Source organism: Cygnus olor, chromosome 5 (assembly GCF_009769625.2).
Source record: "Cygnus olor isolate bCygOlo1 chromosome 5, bCygOlo1.pri.v2, whole genome shotgun sequence".
NCBI classification, from domain to species: Eukaryota; Metazoa; Chordata; class Aves; order Anseriformes; family Anatidae; genus Cygnus; species Cygnus olor.
In genome coordinates, this window is record NC_049173.1 from 38,052,614 (window position 1) to 38,065,415 (window position 12,802).

A 12,802-nucleotide genomic window follows, 5' to 3' on the forward strand; every position below is an offset into this window, starting at 1 on the left:
CAGGTACACCTTTACATTTTGTTTGCTTGTCTGCAGGCCATAACAATGCGGAGTTCCATCATTTGAAGAAAAATATACCTGGTACATATTACCTGGTATGTATACCTAACATACTACTATACTATGAAGTCACATAAAACTCTAATTGAATCAGACTCTTCAGCAAAAGTTTCAAAGCTGAGACACACAACAGAGTAAACAATTATGAAAGTTAGAGTCCACTATATTTGAGAATAATTCTGACAATCCCTTCTTATTTTGTCAGTTCAAAATTGGACAGATCACAACTACAGCATACATCCATAAACATTTTTGTGCACTGAACCGTATCAGAAGCTCCAAACATTTTCTGCTTATTTGTAAAATACAAAATGGCACGTACGCACTCAGAGATAATAAAAGTTTCATAGTAACATAGCTTAAATGAATTATAAAAAAAAACACTACTCCTAGAGGTTCAAATCTCGGTAATGTCAATATAAAGTTTTATTTTTCCAAAGCAGATAGACCAGGTTTCTATGCCATTTACCACATTTGCCCAACAGTTTTTTGGCAAGAAAGGTTTTTGGATAAGACTTTAAAAACTGAAGTCCTATTTGTTTCAAGTTGATATTAATGTTTTCATGACTTTTCTTCAAGAAATCACGGTTGGCCTGATGTCTTCAACTTAAGTTTCCATTCTCCTTCTGAAGCTGATAAGTTTCTTTCCATCAAAGAGGACCTGCTCAAAGACCATAAACTCTACTTTAAAAAGTAGAAAAACATAGATCATTCATCAACAATACGATCACTGAAGACTTTGACACTTTCAACATCTATATTGCAGATGCACAAGTATATTTTCACAAACCGTATCACAAAAGCAACATGGTGATAAACTTAAACACAGAATATATTAATGTAGGAAAGGCAGATTCAGATGCCAAGGCAGAAATTATAAGTAAAAAAAAACGCTGTCTTTGAATAACAGCTAAAAATAGACAGTTTATCCAGCAAGGCAGAGAAGTGCAGCAAGCCTATTCCAACTAACAACAGCTGCAAAGGTAACTCTTCCAACAAATGAGAAGTCATGGGGGAGAACAAGGAGTGGGACTGATTCATAGTGAAGATGCCTAGGGCAGATTTCTAAAAGTTACAGCAATTCTAAGCTAGATCCTGAAGTGAGTGTGAAGTTAGTGGAAATGTCTGAAGACAAAGAAAGTAGGTGGGGAGGCCAGGGCAAGAGAATGGAGAAGATGGGAGAGGTGGAAAGAATCCCAGTAAAAATTACAAAGCAGGAGTGACAGCCAAAACCTTCCCGCAACAAAATAGAAAACAGAAAGCATAAACAAGAATCTACATCTCCTCCACAGGCTAAGAAGGAAAGGAGTTAAGCAATATACGGTGGCAGGTTGTTGATTCAAATCTTAAAATTTAAATTGAGAGACTAGATCAAAGGAAGACTAATTAAAACAAAAATCAAGTACAGGGTGTGCAATTCCTCTCCTTAATTACTTCAACTGTAAACCCCAGGGCTTCACTAAGTACTTCACTTTCAAATTTCCAGATTAGCTCACTTCTTCCACAGCTGAGCTGTTCCAAAGGCAGCAGCAAAGGGATGGTTGCCTGGAATTAAAATGAAATGCCTGTGAGTTCCAGCACAGTCTATGTGGGCTTTCTCCAACTGGCAAAGCAAAAAGGTACCTCCTGCAGAGGAGTCTCAATCAAAGAGGAGAAAGTTGGTCTTTTGGAAGAAGAAACACATTAACAAAACCAACTAGCTGCTAAAGAGACTTAGATACTCTCTGATCTGAAGAGAGCATCCTCAGTTAGGGACTGTTTGAGCTACAACATCTGGGAACTTGTCCTAGTCATGGGATGAAGACACTGTGCTAAGTAGGGAGCTAAGCCTTCAGATTAGGTTACCAACGCTTTTCTCTTAGTTTTTACTTTTCTGTCTAGTACATATCTGTATAATCAGAATCAGAAAGAGCTGTACTGAGAGATGAAACTCACTGGCAAATACTCAAGTTAAAACAAGCCAAGGGGTAAGCTCCCTGCAAAGTCACACTGATCAAACTTCATTGCAGGTAACACATGTTTAACAGGCAACATTTCTCCAAATGTAGTTGCAATCCCATAAACATTAATGAAGCATATATAGATATTTCTATCTATTTTACACAAATTGGTTAAAAAAGATGAAAGATACTAGAAGACGGAGGATTCTGACTGTAAATAAATACACTGTTCTAGCCTTCAAACACTTCTATGAACCTGGAATTGGCAGTGATAAAATGACGTAGGAAGAAGAACGTAAGGGTTCACGTCCAATTGTGTCCTTATTAAAATAAAATGATCAGTAGAAGGGCCAGAGAATGAATCATAAGCTAAGTCTGACTATACCTTCTTAACTCAGCAATAAACATCAGTGCTGAATCACAGTGACAGGTTGTTATTAAGAGGAAGTCTGTATTGCCGCTTCAGCTTTCAGGACTGGCAATACTCTCTACTATTTGAAATGAAAATGTTTAGAAGAAGTAGATGTCCAAGTAGTACTGCCCAAGGGTACGGCACCCAACACTGCATTAAGTAACCACTTCGGAATACTCTCAAGTCACGTGTTTACATTTTGATTAGCAAAACTACTGGCACACTCTTAGCCTTGGTTGTGCTCAGCCACAGAGAGGAATGCAGTATTTAAACTATTCTGATAAGATGAAATTGTTAGAAATCCACTTTGTTAGCAGGTTTCACCCTTCCTTTTCTATCAGGGTCACATCGCAAATGGATCAGGTATGGAAGACTAGAAAGAAATAAAGAAACCTTATTAGAAAATACGCTGTAAATAACAGATTACAAAACCAAAAGGAACACCAGCAATGTGTTTAAGGGGAATCTGCCATCCAGTATTTATGAATCAGGCTGGTCATGTCCTGCCCATCTGTAGTCTTAAAAAAAATTCAACAATTTGTGAGAGAGGCTGTATGTACGGAAGAAAAATATGCATCTTTTACTATCTTCTAGGTCTATCTAACTGAAAGCAAAAGCTTTGAAGCTGTCTTCCAGTAAAACATGCCCGTTTCTACAAACAGCTAACTTTGTAACCAAGTTTGGCTTTAATTCCAACATCATAAAACAAATGACTCAAGTGCCATCTACTGTGTCTGCAGTCAAGTGCAGTATTTCTACAGACAACAAACAGAAGTTAGCACCAAAAAATCATGCAGAAATCAATTTTATCAGAAATCAATTTTATGCCAGATTGGATACCATAGCTTCAAGTACTGTCCTCCATGCACAGGTTAGCACACATGCTATGCTGAGAGGACTACGCAGTCACCTTTGATGCATGGAATACAAGTTAACGTAACAATCTAAAGCAGATCCTCAGATTTATAATTAAATAAAAACCAAAGTGAGCCTGTTTCTATCTCACCTTGATTATGCTTCTACAATACCCTGTTTATTTTCACAAGATCAAGGAAATCAGACGTGGAGAAACTTATAGCAAACACCAGAAAGATAGCATTTTCCTATAGCTACCAGATAACTGCAGTGGAAATAACATTGCATTCTGCTATTTGGAATCAAAAGCATATGGTATATCCCAACAATTCCTGGATTGGCAAATCTTGCCTTTTAATTGCATTGCTTTAATAGGATAGAGTTCCAACAGTTCTCTTGAATGAAAGTTTCTTATAGAAGAACACAAGTAGAATATTACAGGAAAAATACAGCTGGGAGCTAGATGCATAACACACAGCTTTAGATCTCATACAATATCTGCCATTTCATGACATACAGAGCTATGCATCAAAATTACTTTGCTTCAATGTTCAAAAAAATGAAGAGACAGGTGTCCTTGCAATGCTGTAAAGTTTGCTGGTGGATTCCTTTTGGCTCTGTTAATCTCTTTTTCCATCACATTCTATTAAACAGGACTCATGGAAATTCACCACCTTTTTTTTTTTCCTCCAGCCCCTCAACACTCATCAAAAGGTAAGATTTTGGGGCCAGAATTACTACCACATGCATTATTAACTGCAGACCATGGGAGCAGTTTTGCTGGCATGTTGGGGTGGGGGGGTGGGAGGGAAGGCAGCAAATCAGTTTCTAATACTCACTCACTCTGCTGTAAATGCAGCCATGTGGGAAGCAAACGAAACAAGGCTGGGGCCACAGATCTATAAGCTCGCTCTGCAAACACAGCTCCGCTCACCTGCAACAATGCACAAAACAAACGGAAAAGGCCTCTCCTCTAATGTGAGCATTGCTCCTTCCAAAACAGCTCCCTCTCCAGCTCCGCTGGCATATAGAGAGGAATAACGCACAATCCTCTAAAATCAGAGCAGCCACTCCATCACTACCGCTACAGCGAACCACAAACACCCAAAGTGTTTTCCAGCAGAATCCAAACCCAGAGTGGACGAGAGTCTGTATTCAAATGCCATCCATGTTTCGGCATTCCTTTGAACATGAATTTTTAGTTCAAGCTTATACATGGTTATCAAGTAACAAGGAGAATTCATCCAGACTAATAAAACATAAAATGGTGCCTCCCACTTATTGGTTCCAAAATAAACACCACAACCAGCATGTGTGATTAAATCAAACTTCATATCCAAACTAAACACTGTTTCATGCACACAATGCAGGGTTTAAAATACCACAAATATTCTGAAGGGGTCACAGGGTACACACAGGCAAACATAAAACCAATTTACAGCAGGAAATTTGGCAGAGAGGTATGAAAGGGGTCGAGGAATTGCTATTTTGGAGGAAAACTAGTACAGTATGGCACACACCTGGTTCTCCTTCAACACTGATTGTCACTGTATGTGAAAATGTACACTGCTAGGAAGAGGTTCTGCACAGACCTCAAGAGCAAATTGCCCTCATGTACTTCAATATCTGTTTGTAAAAGCACCACACTATGAATATTCAAGTGTTCAGTGTGAGCTGACAACAACCCTTTCCCCTATCAGCTGTGTTTTGGATTTCACACTCACTGCCAGAGGGCTCACAACTGGGAATTACATATAGGTCATGTGAAAAACTATTTCTTTATATACTTCTGTTCTCAGGTCTTATTCAGCAATAGAGTAAAATTTCAGACCAGTTTCCAACTGTCTCATCTTTAACTGAGCTGAGCATACAAAGGTGAGCTATGATGCAACTAAAAAGAATCATCAACGCCACGCCAGTTCCCCCTTACCAGCATTCCCCCAAACTGCACACCACTTGCCTAAAGCACTTCCCTTTCTTCCATTTCCAGGCTCTTGCATAGTCCCACCAAACTGGCCTAAGCCTAATAGGTAAAAGCAGTTGCAGATCTAGGTCTGGTTTCACAGGATGTTCTGGCAGTATCTATCCTCCCTGGCCTGCACAACTTGAGTACTCTCCAGCCAATCTTTTCATGATTTTGCCAACATGACTCAAGTTTGATTTATAGGAAATTATCTTTCACTTAGAGTTCTGAACTTTTAAGCATTACAACCTAACGGTTTCCAATCATAAGGGCTGGAAAGAATGGAGAACAATAGTGTTCATGTATCCAGGGAGAAAACAACCAACATTGTCACTTCAGTATCCGAGCTCCCCATTTCTGCCAAGCAACAGGCCAAAAGCCAACATGAACTTCGTGAAACAGAGTTCTTTCCCCTTTCAGGTGATGAAAAGGCACCACCTTGCGGTTGTTGCTCTGGGAGAAAGGCTTCGCCAACTGCCAGAAAAAGATCTAGTACAGCCAATTCCCAATTGTGTCAATAGAAATTTCAAAAGGTTCTTATAACAAAAAAAAAATCACAAATATCAGAGCACATTTCAGCTATCAAAGCATTCTGCCTAACAGAAGTGAATAGCTGAAGTTTTATTATATTTAATCTCAAAGTGAATATTGAAGTTCTTTTAAAACAAAACCAGCTATGCAAAAGCCTAAAGCAGGGAATTTGCAAAAGTCTAAAGTACGGAATTTTGCTTATAACATGCAGCAATAAACTTCTCCATCATTGCACCTATATTTGTTATTGTATCTTTTTCCATAAGCAATAACAAACAGTCATAGTCAAAAGCGAATTCAAACAGACACTGTGCAAACACACAGCCCACCACCTTTGTGCAAAATAAAATACACAAAGCTGTTACAGGATGGTTCATTGGAAGTTAGAATAAGAATATTGTACTTACTTCAGTTAGTGAGCAAACAATATTTGCCACAAATAGAATCCTTCATCCACAGACCTTTTCATTAAAGCTTCTTTTTCCTTTGCACGTTAAACTTGGGCCAGGGGAGGTACCAGGCAACACAGCTATGAAAATAATCCAAATGACTTCTAGTTCAGTGTCTGGCTACTAGAAAATATGTCCTCTTATCAAAATGCTGTAACCACATTTTAAGGTTAATGCAATATAAAATAAGTAACAATGTACTGATGGAATACGAAATAATAGAATACATTTCAGAAAATGTATATAGCCAGTATTCAGAAAGAACAGAAAGCAGAAAACGCCTGCAATTCCTCTTTTAAAAGTTAGTCAACTCCTTAATACATCATCTCCATACTCCACCAACACTGCCAGTGTTTTTGCAATTTATATAAAATGAACAACCAATAAAACCCATAAGAATATAAAATCTGTTTGCAATTCTTGAAAATGTTTCTTTAGTTAATAGCTTTATGTAAATGCTATTTTTTCAATGTCTAAAATGAAGAAAAACCGAACTGCAATGACTTATAGCACAGGGAATTAATTCTGTCTTCAAGTTGTGATGACTCAAAGTCAGTCCTTGTGGTTTCAGTATAATTAAGGATCCTTGCTGAAATGATTTGCTTATAAATCATCTACCTGCCATACTTACATTTCATTATATTCATACAGAAAATAAGTCTTGGAAGAATTAGCACATTTAAGTTTAGTTTTTAACCCATACAGCTGAAAAACACATCTGTTGTCCAATTAGTACATTCTAGTGAGAGGGACAAAAACCACTGCCTGATGTTCAGTAGCAATACTCTGCAGACAGGCTCAAACAACGCTGCCTCTTTCTTTTAAACCTTCTCAGTTCTTTATTCCCCCCTCACAGCAGAGCTCACTGCACTGTTCCAACAAAATGCTTGTGCGTCAGCACCATAAATGGAAGGAATAGGACAGGATAGGATTAGTCTTCAAGGTCTCAAAAGACTGGATAAATAGTTGAGGGGAAAAAAACGGGGAAGTTGGTGGGTTCAATTCAAGAATGGGTAACCACAAGCTGCTACAAGAATAACCATAAAATAAATAAAGACCAGTTAGAAATGCAGGTGTGCTTTACAAAAAATGTGAGGGACTACAGTGGAATACAAGCAAACAAGTCAAGGTGCAAGGATATTGCATTCAGGTGAAAAATTATTCAAGGAAAAAGAACTTAAAAGATCACTTTCCACCTGGATCAGTTCTCCAATTCGCTATACAGCTGCACAAGCGCTTCTGTGAGAAGCGAAAAGGTAACATAAGGTGTGAGAAAAAAATGTGTGTGTGTATACATGCACATACAAATATATAAATAAACAGCATTGTCAAAGAGTTTAAGGTGAAATTTTACCTTCAAACACAAATACAAAATATTAGCAAGCCTAAGTTTGATGAGTACAGCCTGAATGTCAGCCACCCACATTTTCATTCCAACTGACCAAGACCTCATGGCTGTGTTTGCTTCAGAAAATATAAAATTCAAAAAATTCAACAGTGACTAAATAGGCACTGTAAATTTACTACATATTCAGACTGCTGTTGTAAAGAATGTGACGACCAGCTCTTCAGCCTTCAATGGATGAGACAAAAGATACAACAAAGGTGAGTAGGGAAAACAGAAGACTAGCAAGAAAGTAACACAGAGCAGTAATAACTAAACTATACTGCCACTTCATTCACCCTTTCCAAGGCCAGCTCAGCTCTGATATTGAAAATAGTTTTAATATTTTAACATACAATAAATGTTAGATTTTAAGGTGGATTCTTAGTACCTTTATACTGGGCAAAAAGAGAAAGGAACAAACCAATGAAAGAAGAAATAACTGCCCCCAAAACCAGACTCAATTTGGAAATCTTTCTCTAACTGCTCCTGAGGTACATAGTGAAGCAAAGGAAAAAGAAAATCTTTGAGTAAGACAGATGTTCTCAGCTGCTTCACACAACAGGCGAAACACCAAGGATACATTACAACCATGGTGATGACTGCAAAGAACTCAAGAGAGGTTTGCACAGTGTCAGTTTTCACTTCCAATTACTTTAAAATTTGATGCAGGAAGGGGGAGGAGTGTTAGCACTCTGCTCTCATTTTAGTAGCATCAAAATAAACTACTAGCTGCCCACTCCACAGAACATTTTACTTCCCCATGTTTAGCAAAAAAATGTTGTCTTTATTCTTCCGTTAAAATTTCTATGTGTCTTCTCTAAGACAGTGGATCCCCCAAAGGGAAAAACCATTAATGCTAAATGATCAGCTTATCAGTACTGCGCACCTTACTAGATCACTTGTGCACAAAGGGATGCAAATGGCCACAGGCATTTGGTGTCTTACAGCATATCATATATTTCAAAACTGTAATTTAAACATAAAAGAAATTTTCAGGTAAGCGACACTATTAGAGAAACTAGGTAAGCCTAATGCCTCTGCTCATCAATAACTCTACAGACTCTAATCCCAATTACACAAAATTCACAGGGAGAGATACTTTACTATATTGGACCAACTGGCAGGCAGGCTTTCAGGCTTTTCCCTTCAGGTTTCTAGTGAAGGGCTCTCCCTTCTGACTGTATCAATTGAATTAATAAGAGACTTCCAACACCACCCCCTACCAATCTTTCTTCACTTTATCTTTACCTCATCTCAGTGACAACAACTCTAAAATAAGAAGCAGACTTACTGAAGCAGAGTAAAAAAGTGGTGGTAATTGAAATATTCTGAGGTCCTAGACTATGCCAGTACCCAAATTATCGTAAACTTCAGCACTGATAAAAACAATGTTGTGATTCCATCTATAGTTTCTGAAAGAATCACATGACAGTAATAGAGTTAATGTGTACTTTTAGAGCTCAGGAATGCATCCTAGTTGATGACTTTTATCACTTCATATCCCAACATCATGAACCATGCATCTTTGCCTGGTAAGAAAAAGTTTATTTTTTCTCTTCATATACAGCTAAGCTTATGGATGAAAAAGCCGGCAAGTTACCAATAGAAAAGAGATGGGAATGGAAAACCAAATCTAAACCATATTTTGCCTAAAAAATGCCACTGACTTTTATATGACATCTTAAAAGTCAGGTATTCAGCTACTAGAAAGAAAACTGTTTGCTATGCCAAGACAGTCAGTGCTGTTTATCCTTTGCAGAGCAACTGGAGTAACATGACTGATTGTTCTTAATTACCCAGCATTTCTTCAGACGTTCTTAATATTAGAGGAACAACAAAAATACCAAAGTTAAATTCAACAGAATCACTAAGACTGTCTGTATGACATGTACATGCTTCAGGTCTGGCTAAAAGTTTGTGTTTTCTGCTCAAAACTCCAGAAAGCTCTACAGCTTGACTTGGGCCAGGTTCATGTTTTTAAGCAGTACTTAGCGTTCCTTCAGGCTGCATTAACTCCAAACTAGTGACACTTACAGAGATTGTATTCCAGAAACAACAAATTAAGTTTTGTAAATGGTATTGCTATATAAACTTTCCTTTCCTGGCTGTTTGCAGATCTACCTTGTTTAGCATCTTCCTGAATTTGGAAGGCCCTATGAAATAAGCAGCAGTTAAGTCATCATACCAAAAACTCATGACTTATTCACCAGTATGCAAACCTTACCTCTAGCATCCAGACAAAGGACTCAATTGCAGTGACCAAGAAGAAACATTACAGTCTTCTGCACAAATTGTCCTTGAGAGGAGAAATAAATCACTATTACTGCTAGTCAATTACTCCTTCAGAAGAAAGTGCAAATCCAGGTTCAAACTGTATTAGAAATATCACTGTTTGCCTAGGGGCAAATTAGGGCACCTGAATTAAAAACAAGTATTAAAAGTCTTTCAAACTAACCCCACTGAGGAACACCTCAACATCAGAAAAACAAGACATTACAGCAACTGAACTACGAGCCTAGTAACAGACTGGTCTACCCTCACTCTAGAGTAATGTCTGGTAACAGCTGGCTCTAGGCATGAAAATGACAAACTTCAGATTTTGGAAATAAATGGAAACATAATCCCTTATTTCAACAGCCACCGTATCAAAACAGTGAGAGGCTCAATGAGTTAGTGGCCCGGTCAGAGGTAAGTGACTGGACTGAATGCAGATGCGACAGTCAAGTATTCAAAATGCAATTTATTTCCTAGCACAGCGTTTTATAAGACAAAAATTTCATCCCATCCTTTCAGCATAAACAATAATATTCTAGCACACAGAGCCTTATAAGTATACGTAAATATTACTTTACTATTTAGAAATTTCACATTTATGTTAAAAGATTTTATCCGGCACCAAAAAATGGGAGAGAAAACAGGTAAGAATCAGGAGTTATAAACTGCGGCCTTGGGAGTTTGACAGCATTGACATTTTTTTAAAGTGCATACGCACAAGGATACCAGACCTCACAAATATTTCCAGAAACTTTGCCTATCCAATTATTAGGAAACTAAAATTATTGCTACATCAGTATAAGTTATTACCCTGCAGCTGTTCAGTATCATGCACAAAGTAGTCCCACAGTCGACATGGATGCTTCTCTCCATACAGATAGGTATTTTCACTACAAACAGTATTCATCTTCAGCCACATTCTAATGGTGGGAGTAAACAAAAAACAACAAATCTACACATGCCATCCACAGACATTTATTTCAAAACAGACCGTCAGATCAAATCAGCAACTATAATTTTCACAGAAATGTTCTTAAAAATAGAACTACAGAAGTACAGAACTACAACAACTATGTGCAGAATTTTTAATGAGCTTAAACAAGCCACCACTACTTCAAACAACTGTTGCAACCAATGCCATTAAGACAAAAGAACTAACAGAGGAAAATGCCACAGGCCAAGTAAGTTAAATCAAGATCACTGAATTTCACCTAGAACTGAACTTACAGTCTTGGACAATTTACTAAGTTCTCTATAAAGTTTCCTCTTACCAGCAGACAAAAAACAGGAGCTGGAGATAACTACATTTTACAGATTTGTATAACAACAGCTGCAAAAACTTGGCTAATGATTTAGCCATAACATGCTGACAGATGGATATGAAACTATTAATGATGAAGGAATGCAAGCATGTTATGAACTGTACCAGCTATTTTATGGATTGTTATACATTTCATTCTGAATTCTAGCATAGGAAGAAATACTGTGGTTTGAAAATCTACTATTCAGCATAGTTTCTGACCTCAGCTATAATTCATTATGCATGGTTATATTACAACTCCAAATATACCTTATTATGATGCATTTTAAAACCAGAACATGCAGACTAAAACCAGGACACTGACCTAATGATGAAAAAAAGCCCTAAGCAACATAAGTATAGGCTGTGTGCAGACAGGGATTTACTCACTTTTAGTCAAAGTACAAAGCATTGCAATAATGGTATGCGACAAAATCCTTCCTAGAACTGTAAAAAGCCTAAAAGGATGCTTCAAGCACCTAACGCTCTTTCATTTCTTTTTCCCAGTAATCAGTGGGTTAGCATTTTTACTCTTCTTACCCTTTTTACTGAAGATGCAGCTTTACATTCAAATTCTGCACTGCTGCCAGAACCCACACATTCCTGCCCCTCCTTTCTGCCTACATTAGTGCCTATTCAGCTGCACAATTGCCCACTACATTTTTTTCCTAGGTTACTTTTCAGCTGGATTACATCCTTGTTCTGGCTCATCAGCAAGTATGAACCAGTTGCAAACTCTATACTGCACTGAATTACAAGGCAGGTAGGAATGGGGAAAAAAACAACATGTTATTGTTCTGTTTTCACTATTTAGCCTCTGAAAGTGGTTGACCACCTCTTGATTTTGGACTACTCAAACTTTCTGCAATGCAAGCTCGGTTAACCTGCTACCCACGTGCCACTTGTGATGTTCACAGACAATATATTCTGCTTGCAGATTTTATCTGGTGGCTTTCTTTCCTTAGGGCAACTTCAGAATGGGTTGCAGGTCAGGCAGCAGCTTCACCACATCATCAGCTCCTCTCTTCTGTGTATCCCTTTACCTAATGAAAAAGGAGGCCCTACAGTCAGCACTGCTGCCAACCCCAAAACCAGTATCTCTACTAGCCAGTAACAAAACCCTTTACTATTGACAGCTTGCTCCTTGAAAACATGACGAAGAGGAGCAGGCTTCACAAACTGCTTCAGCAGCATCTGCCTGCTTCTAGTAGCCTCATCTTTAGGGACCTCACAGAAGCAAAGGAGGGTATATCTGTTCCAATACACAGCATACTAGTTCTGCGCATACATTCTAGACGCACTAAGGCCTTCTCAGAAACTTTGTACTAGCTACCGATGTTTGCCCAAGCATGACTGTTTCCATCACAACATCAGGAAGGGCCATGACAGAGCTCTTCCATGCAACCAAATAAAGTTATATAATCCCGACACAAACCAGCCTTAGCTTGTGTATATAACCCCTAGGAAATCCTATGACAGTGCACATTTAGAAGATTTTTGGTTAAGATTTTCCCCACAAACAATTTTTGGCAAATTGATGTTAATTAGTCAATTCCGTTCCGAACAAGCTCTTCACTATTGAGCTACAAAATTACATGGAAAAGGACATATCATTAAAAGAACTGAACAGG

At 38.1% G+C, this 12,802-nt stretch overlaps 1 protein-coding gene and 1 long non-coding RNA gene across 9 annotated transcripts in view; both read right to left on the reverse strand.

Moving 5' to 3' along the window:
* RAD51B (RAD51 paralog B) overlaps positions 1–12,802 on the reverse strand; it is a 378,738-nt gene that overhangs the window by 341,049 nt on the left and 24,887 nt on the right. The window lies entirely within an intron of this gene.
* Positions 633–10,784, reverse strand: LOC121070430. The gene is made up of 4 exons (XR_005820080.1): positions 10,682–10,784; positions 9,822–9,893; positions 6,169–6,290; positions 633–721 (listed from the first exon to the last, which is right to left on the reverse strand). It is a non-coding gene; the product is annotated as an uncharacterized LOC121070430 (long non-coding RNA).